Source organism: Octopus bimaculoides, chromosome 4 (genome assembly GCF_001194135.2).
Source record: "Octopus bimaculoides isolate UCB-OBI-ISO-001 chromosome 4, ASM119413v2, whole genome shotgun sequence".
NCBI lineage: Eukaryota > Metazoa > Mollusca > Cephalopoda > Octopoda > Octopodidae > Octopus > Octopus bimaculoides.
Window position 1 is genome coordinate 58,973,544 of NC_068984.1, and position 9,709 is coordinate 58,983,252.

The 9,709-nt window shown below is 34.2% G+C and overlaps 1 protein-coding gene across 12 annotated transcripts in view; it reads left to right on the forward strand.

The window, feature by feature from the left end:
* LOC106881796 (regulator of G-protein signaling 17) overlaps positions 1 to 9,709 on the forward strand; it is a 378,661-nt gene that overhangs the window by 131,452 nt on the left and 237,500 nt on the right. The window contains exon 1 of one of the 12 annotated variants that reach the window (XM_052967109.1): positions 62 to 275. The exons of the other annotated variants lie outside the window; for them this stretch is intronic. The gene's annotated coding sequence lies outside the window, so the exon portion shown is untranslated. Of the gene's footprint in view, positions 1 to 61; positions 276 to 9,709 lie in introns of those variants that run through there. 12 annotated transcript variants of the gene reach the window in all.

The following is a 9,709-nucleotide window of genomic DNA, read 5'->3' on the forward strand; positions in this document are numbered from 1 at the left end:
ATACACACACATACTTGTAAATATATATTATCTTACAAATAACTTCCTTTCCTCTTTTACTCTTAGTTCTTTGTAGAAAACAGCTAAATATAGACATATATGAGTTCAAGAGTGGTAAGTGGAGTCATTTTATGTGTCTTTTCATACACGTCACATATACATCTAGTATTTAATTTTATTTCCATTTTACTTTAGAAGTGGTGCGCTTTCTACTGACTGAAAAATGCTTTAATATCTTGTTGGAAGAAGCAGATGGAAGAAATGTCAACAAGTTTGTTAGTGCTACTTTAATGACCTTTAAATTAATCATTGCTTTTGAAAACCAAAAGAAAAAAATTAACAAATGAGCAAAAGAATGTATAAATAGATATATTAATCGATAAATAGGGAGGTGTATCGTGTCATTTTATGATCATTAACTATCAAATACTCTAAAATAAAATGTTTCAAAAAACAAAAAGAGTGAATTTCAAGTTGAATCTACTCATAGCAATCGTTTTTAAAAGAAGGAAAGGGTATGCTCCATTTTACAAAGGTGGAAATATTATGAATTATAGGTTCCAGCCTTGCAATATCAGCTGCAAACTCGGATGTTGCCACCTGTAATGTGGAGGAGGGAAAAATCAATACAGGTACCTCGATGTCTGCTTTCAGTTTGTGCCAGTAACTGTCGAGACGTCAGGTGTTCTAGGACCCTGTATTACCGATTTCATCCACAAAATAGTGACAGTAACAGCCCATCAGAGAAATGAGCCCTGCAAGGGGGAGTGGATGTGGCAGCAAGTGTCACTGGCCATTCTCTGCACAGTACAACTGACCACACCATTTGTTCTGGGATATGTGGCCCATTGTCCCCTCCCCCATCATCTTCTGCTACTTTGCTCTCTCCCCACCATTTTTTCTTTTTCTTTCTTTTCTTTTCTTGGCTTTCTACTTTCTTGATTCTTTGTATTTAAATGTTCTAATGAAATAAAAATTATTTATTAAGAGTAACAAATGCAATGCAGCTGGTTTAGATTTGACTTTTGTTAAGCAGCTATTTTCCAAAATTCATGTCACCCGGGTTAATGAGTATCTTTGATTTTGAAATATGAAGCAATTATGCCTGGAATAAGTAAATATCTATTCATTACGGATCTATTGTAGTTTTCATGTGCCATATGTTGCTTCAGACTGTCTTGTTTGATGTACAAATGGAATACTAGTGTTCAGATGGATACAGGAAACAAAGGAATAAGAAATGTCACATTGTCATTAACAATTGATTTAGTTATTCTAGAAGATTTTAGTTGTTAAGGATGAATCAGACTTGTGGTCAAAGGTATTTCAGCTGTGGCATGGTTAAGATGTTCACTTTGCAATTATGTGGTTTTGAGTTCAGTCTCACTGTGCTGCATCTTGGGCAAGTGTCTTCTACTACAGCCCTGGGCTGACCAATGTTTTGTGAGTGAATTAGTTAAGCAGAAAATGTGTGGAAGCATATCATGTGTGTGTGTTTGTGTTTGTTTACGTTCTTGTAACTTAGTGGTTAGATAAAACAGACTGATAGAATATGAAACAGACTTTAAAAATATTAAGTCTTGGCATTCATTTGTTTGACTAAACCCTCCAGGGGGGTGCCCCAGCATAGCTGCAGTCCAGTGATTGAAACAAGTAAAAGTAAAATATCTAGGACCACACTATCCAATGCATTCTTAGTTTTTTTTTTTTTTTTCTTGCTTTTTAAAGTAAAGCATAATTTTGAAGATGATTTGACAACTGGCTCCATAAAAGCTGGCTTATTTTCTCACAGAACGCTTTTGCTTTCTTACATTGTAACTGAGAAGTCAAGTCAGTATGGCATGACATATTATTCTACAGACTATTTTCATTGTAAGTTTAATCACAGGAGGAGAGCAGTTCCCAGGACATTTACAGTCTTTACAAGACTAGTGATATTGATGAGGCTCTGGAGGGAAATCCAGGGAGTTAAAAACTGGGAAGGAAGGATTTGGAAAAGTGTTTAGAACAGTGTCTGGGAGTGAGACAACACTATGAGAGTAGTGGGAGCAGGAGGCAGTTAGACCAGGTATCCTTAGGTAGAAAGAGTACTTTAGAGAAACAGGAACCATTGTAAATAGTGACAGAAGAAACAACACATCTATCAATTTGTGCATGGTAGTGTATTGGCAAGTGAAATCTTGCCAATCAGTCAAATGATGTCTTTTAGGTGTGGTCTAGGATGAGTGTTACCAGAAGATAACAATACAAGAAGTACGTAAAGTGACTCAACTGGATATTGAACTTACATTACTAGCTAGCATGCTGATAGCTGATAACCATTGACTACTCTGCAGTACTTTCACAAGATTTAGATAATTGAATTCATTCCTATGAGCTGTACAGTGGTCAAATGGATATGCTATCAGCTTCTTAACTTGTGGGTTGCGACTTCATATTTTTTTACAGTTCTTTTTGTGTAACCCTGATCTAGCTAGACATATGATCAAAGGCTTTCTAACCATAACCAACCTTTTTTGATTTTTGTTTTTGTTTTTTGTCAGACATAATGTATCTAAAACTATCTGATATATACTTCCTTTTTCAAAATATGGTTTCATTTGGGGGAGATTTCTTCATTTGTTGATACAGCTGTATGACTGAGCAGGGCATGTCATTCTGTTACCTTTGACCTGAAAAGGCAATTAATGCAATCGTTTTTCAGTAATATCAGAAATAGTTCAGCAAAGTAATTGTTGCAGCATTTAACATACCAAACTTTTATCAAGGTGCAATTTTCTTTATACTGTATCCACTATAAGCTCAATTCAAATTAAGCAGACATTAATAGAGCTGCTGCTGCCTCTATTGTTACTGTTGTTGTTATTACTATTGTCAGAGTTATCATTGTTTTCATTGTCAGCAACAATCCTCTCATTATTAGAAATGTGTCTACCTACAGATGGATGGCTGCGTCTGGTGGTTCTAATGTAGTATAGACTATTGTACATCAACTATTACATGTGGTTCACCATCAGAACCTAAGCCCAGATCCAATGGCAAAAGGAAACTGGCTGAGGTTCAATAATGAAGTGACTTCTCTTTCTCATTGTCTTCTTCTAGGCTCACAGAAGGAATTAAACTCAGTACAACAAGCTAACAAAATATTAATTAATTCTACAATGTTACCACTGCTAACAGTAGTGTGTTATTCTTAACCAAGTAATGTCTATTCACTACTAGGTGGACTTGGTTATTTGACAGTTAAATGTCTGTAACTTGCATTATTTCAGTTTTTTTTGTTTTTTTGTTTTTTTCAGTTTAGATTGTTGCTCCTTCTAGAGATCTCCATTTTTATCATCAGCATAGCATACATTGTTTAATGATGGTTTTATTTGAATGGATTTGCAAAATAACCTTTCCCATCCTTGTCAGTTATTCAGGAAGCGAACCCATAACCTTCTTTGCACACCCTCTTTTCACCTGCTTTTCAGTATTATCCATGAATTTATTACTGACTGAAGTAACAATTTCATTTGTCCAATTAATTATGTGAGAAATTTCACCAATTCACTTGTGAGAATAGGTTATTGTGAAATTTCTGAATCTTATCTTAATTTATCTTTTAAAAAGATTTAGTCCAAATAGAAAGAACAAGTAGAGGAAGGAAATTGAGGAGTCTTTAATCCCTCCTGCAGGCAACTTTTCTTGTATCAGTAGCACAATAAGATGCACCCTGTTCACACTGTAAAGTGGCTGATAGGAAGAGCACTCAACTGTGTTGGTCAGTTTTCGCCATTGTTGTATGTGCCAGATGATAAGGGGCAATTCATAGTGAGACCCATCCAACTCATGTCACATAAATAAGAACAAATAAATACAAGTTTGATAAGTCTGTTCTATGACAAGAAGTCTCCATCAGTGATGAGCACTGTTGATTTCAAGGAGTGGGTAACAGGAAATTATGATGTTCATGGTTCAGTACATTATGGGAATAAATGAAATAGTTACAATATTTCAAACATGGTTTATACACTGAGTTTGTTGGCACTTTAACAGATATTAAGGCATTTGTCATATCATCATGCACAATGCTATTTTTATGGCATATATGCCCTGCACTCAGTAAGTATAATGACTTTGTACCTTTTACTCAGTCCTTATAACCTGCGGCACCAGTTAATGTATAACATTAGTTCATTGTGTACTTGTCTTATAGTGAATACTGTAGAATAAGAGATAATGCTCTTTGAAAACTGAACCTGTGATCTGGTTTAGATTTGAATTTTGTTAAGCTGCTAATAGCTTTTAGAAAGATAGCAATGTCACAATCCCAACCTTCCTCTCTTTTGAAGCTAACAGGGTTAATGACTATCTTTGATCAATAAAGATGAAGCAATTGTGCCTAGAATAATAAATATTTATCCCTCATGGTTTAATGTACTTTCCATATGTTGCCATTCCTCTACTATCTTGTTTGTACAAGGATTTAATCTTAGGCTTCTTTAGTTTCAGTTTATCTTCTGTACCAACTCAATTAACTTTCAATTCTGATATTTTCTAGATTAATTCCTAAGAAAATATTCACCACATAACTGATGAAACATATTCCAATTTCATATGTGATTCTCACAAAAATATATTAATTTTCATGCCTCTTTGTTCTTTACCAATACTGCTATCTTCGTTTCACCTAAATCTATAATTTAGTTGAGTACAATTTTATTTGGCTTTACTTATTTCTAAATCTCTATGACAGCTACATAAGTAGACACAGCCTTCTATATATTGCTCTTAGTTTCATAAAGCAGTATATATTCAATATTCTCTTTATCAGCTTTCTAAATTTTAGTGCTCACAATTTAACTGAATGCTTCTGAACAATATTAATATCTAAATGGAAATGGATGGAAAGTTATATATATGTGCAAAAAAGAAGAAATCTCTCTTTCCTCTTTAAATCAAGATCTGGAGATTTTATTTGTGTTCATTTAAAATACATTAATATCAATATCTAGTTTTGTATATTACTATTCCAGTATAACCTTTCTATTTCCCTTTGATGTTTCCCTAAGAAATTGTTCTTTTTCACAAGAATATCTGATACTTATTTTGTTATATTTAACTCTTCCTTTGCCTTTTCATATTTCCTAAACTTCCAAATTTCAACCAAGAATGGAATATTTCTTTACAATACTAATGAATATTAACACAACTCAGTTTAGATTTTCTCAACAGAATGTCACCCAAAGGATTGGAAGTTTCTGGCTATTGTCAGTGTTTTGATGCATTTATGGCTAAGTCTCTTGACTCTTGGTAGTTCAGTTCACTAGACTACAAATATATGCCTTGAGTTGGTACAACTCACTGCTGGGAGAACTAGTGTCACTGTATTATTGACTGGTTTTTCATTAGCTTATAATATTGTATTCTACTGTCTACAAAGATAAATTACTCTAGATACTCACTAAAGTAATAATCTAATATATTCACTTACGGGGGTTGGCCAGAATGTTCATAAGTTGACTGTGATACTCTCATGGAATTTGACCAAATGAGGTTATTTTTCAGCATAGTCCTCCTTGCAATCCATACACTTATTCCATTGATGTTGTACTATTTGGACCCCATTGGTGAAGAAGCTTTCTTCCTGTTGGTTAAAAAAGTTAGTAGCAGATATGACATCATTATCACTGTGACACTGGTTCCCAGCCAGACGATGGTCAGATGGGGCTAAATCAGGAAAATAGGGAGGGTAATCAACCAGTTCAAAGCCACAGTCATGCACAGCAGCCACTGAAACCAAGGACTTATGTGTTGAATCATTGTCCTGTTGAAACAAGACCCCTTTCATAAATTTCCCTGGGTGTTTGGTCATGATAGTCTTTCATAACTGCCTCAGGAAGCTGGCATAGTATTCTCCATTGATGATGCAGACCTTATGAAGATAGTCAATAAACACAATGTTTTTTTGCATCTCAAAAAAAACTGAGGCTGTCACTTTCCTTGCAAATGAAACGACCTTGGCCTTCTTTGGAGTAGGTGAGGAGGATTGTTTCTACTGCATCAATTGTCTCTGTCTTTGGCTCAAAGTAATGAAGCCCTCACTCATCCTGGGTTAGGAAACACTCAAGTAAACCAGCTGGATCTGCCTGAAGCAATGTCAAATTTTCCTGTGATATGATAAGCCTGGTGCACTCTTGATCAGGTGTCAGAAGACGAGGCACCCACAGAGCAGAAGCCTTCAAGACTCTCCCTTCCCCTCCTGCCCATTTTGCATTGTTGATAAAGCTAGAGTGTCATCTCCTGATGTATCAACCATGTCAGCATGAATGTCGTTAGATCTGAGCCCTTTTCCTGAAGGTACTTGATAACACCAAGATGTCAAATGTTATCTATTTCCAAGTTACACAGTCAGACTCTCAAGTCACTTACCTTGAGTCTGTTGTTCATTTTAAAAATAACAATTATCAACATGACAATACAGAATCATCAAATTTTATCAATCAACAAGAGTCCATTTGCACAAGTTATTCAAGAACAAAGGCAACAAGCTAACAAACCAGCAAATGTTGTTGGCAATACATGCTGTTTGGAACAGGTCACAATCATAATTCTGGAAGCTATAAGACTGAATGTCAAGAGATTGAAAAACTGAAAATTTGGAATATTGAAAGATGGATTACTGAATATCATAATACCAATAGATCAAAACTCTGAATTAAGTCACAGGAAAATATAAGCAAAACAGTTTTTAAAGACATTTATTCATAGTTTTAAAAGGGTATGTATTTGGGTGTGTATTAAAATATATTTATTTACTTTAAAAGAAAGACTGAATGTCAATAGGATTTTTCCCTGTCAAAGACACACTCCAGCCCAAACCATCACAGATAAGGGTTTTTGAGTGAGGTGAATATTTCTGGCATCCTCTGGACATGACTGAACGTTTTCTGCAAGGACCCTGTCATTTTGGCTGCTGTGAGCTTCTTCAACAGTAAACAACTTCTTGTCTGCAAAGTGCACATTGTCCAAGCCATGAGTATTGAGCTGCTCAAGCAGTGCATGACTTCTTGTAAGTCTCTTTCCCTTCGAAGAAGTTGTTAGGCTGTGAACGTTTTGGCATTTCAATGAAGTAAGTCAAGTCCCAAGTTGCTTTTGACAACTTACCTCAATGATTCTCTTGAGACTCCCAGCTCAGCAGCCATCTTTCTCATGGAGTGCCTTGGATTTCTGTGAACTCTGAAATTGATGATTTTCTGGAGCCTGGAAGTCCCGACTGACCTGGAACATTCTGTTCTCGCTCAATCTTGAACTCCTCCAGTGTCCCTGAATCAATTAATTTTTCAGCCAGTTGAGAAGATTCAAACTTCCTGATGGTGACTTACCAGTTTGATGTAGATCAACTATAGCAGATCATTCATGTTTGATTCTGATTTTGGACAAAATTATATCTCTTAGCTTAAAGGTGAGTTCAGAACCTGAAAGAAGACAAAAAAAATCTTTAAAACAATATAAAATAATGATAAAATTACCACTTTTTTATGTTAAACTAAGAACCTCAAAAACTGTAACAGAACTTTTGTGTGACCTTGTAGAATACATCCATTCTTTAAATTCTCTCGGCATTGAATAAAATACTAACACATATTCTAATATTTCATTGCTTGTATACCTACATTAAACTTGGAATAATCAAAATTTCTCTGTTTAGGCTAGTTTCAGCACTAAATTCACTTTAATTCTAATAACCTCTCTGATCATTTACTTATAACTGTCAACTAATTTGCAATAGAAACTATTATCAGTTAAAATTTTTATATAAATATGTTTGCAAACAACAAATGTTTGCATGAAGAAATGATTATAATCCTAACAATACAAAGAAAGATAAGCAGTGTATGAGACTAATTTTTATGTTTTCAAAATTCAGTATTTTGAAACTTGGTCTTTTGATTGCTAGTTAATGTTTGAAAATAATCAATAATAAGAAAATTCAAAGAATGGAAGTATTTTATATGCGAACTAATTACTTATGTGATTATGTGTTCTTTAGCATCATATTTCTTCCTGCATTACATGTGTTTTTTAAATAAATGTTTTAATGATTTCCTAATAAACCCCCTTTTAAAAATATGAATACCATTTTTCTTATTTTTACCTAAAATATTTCAAAAGAAAGCTAAAGGAGATAACTCAAATGAACCAGTAACATGTATTTAGATAATTCAGATAGGTGGAAATGTATTGAATGACATATGCAAAATATTCTTAATGAATTGAAATTTGATGCTTAGATTGTTGATGTTGTTGCAGATTCTTCATCACTTAAATATACACCCACGTTTTGTCAAATTCAGTGCTATGTGACTTTCTCAATACAGCTACTACCAAATTTTGTATCTCATATTTTCTCTTAATGTTGGTGAGAGTTTGTTGGAGTTGTTTTTGTTTCATTACTTCTTCAAAGCCATGTTATTACTGACTCATAATACTACACATAAACTCTCTATTCTTCACTGTCCTTTGGTTACTACTCTAGAAATACATAATTCTGCATAATTTAATTCTTTATCAGTCAATATTACTGTCAGCTTGAAGTCAGCAATCAATGAGTTGTTATGGTTTTACATATTGATGCGTTTTGAATATTATTGGAAAACACTCCTTTTTCTCTTTGTTTTGTTTTTTTATTTTCACATGTAGTTGTTGCTTGTTGATATCATATAGCAAAGACATATGCTAATATTGTATATGTTGCTTGTGTCAGTACTTACTATCTTTACTAAACAAAGATTACATTGAGACTGTTTTTCAGACTGTTTTCCTCATCTTGTTTTTTTTTTGTTTTTGTTTTTTTGTGGTTTTCATCTTGTGACATGTTGTTCATTTCAATTCCTATTTTCTGATGTAGTGTTTTTGGTGGTATTTCTGCTCTGAATTAGGCTTTGCATCTGAAACCTTTATTTTTTCCTGCTGTCTTCTTTTCTGAGTAGTTAAAAGTTTTGTCATATTATTGTTCCAAAAGACAGTAATATTTCTAATTTAACATACTTTTGACTTAATCATTTGTCTTCTACATCAGGTCCTAAATGGATAATATTTATTCAGAGATGAGTTTATCATAGAAATACTCATCTCCAAAAGTATAAAGATTATTCTATTTGTTAACTGTGTCAATGTTATACCATTTAATTGTAGATGTATTAACTGAAATTAATTGCAATGTTACACAATTTATCTAATGAGTATGTTTCTATGGTAATCAAATGTTATCTGATTCTATGGTAATCAAATGTTATCTGATTCATACTTCTATCCTAGCTTCATGTTCATTCTTCCTGCTCACATTTTCCCTCCATATATTGTCATCTTGTAATAAATTTAACCTAACCACCAACTGTATCACTATCACTCAATTTTTTCTGTCCTTCAGTATTGAAGGGCCTGAAAAAATGAAAGGACTAAGGACACTGCTTAAGTTCCTCTACCTCATGTTAAACATCATCATCATCATCGTTTAACGTCCGCTTTCCATGCTAGCATGGGTTGGACGATTTGACTGAGGACTGGTGAAACCGGATGGCAACACCAGGCTCCAATCTAATTTGGCAGAGTTTCTACAGCTGGATGCCCTTCCTAACGCCAACCACTCAGAGAGTGTAGTGGGTGCTTTTACGTGTCACCCGCACGAAAACGGCCACGCTCGAAATGGTGTCTTTTATGTGCC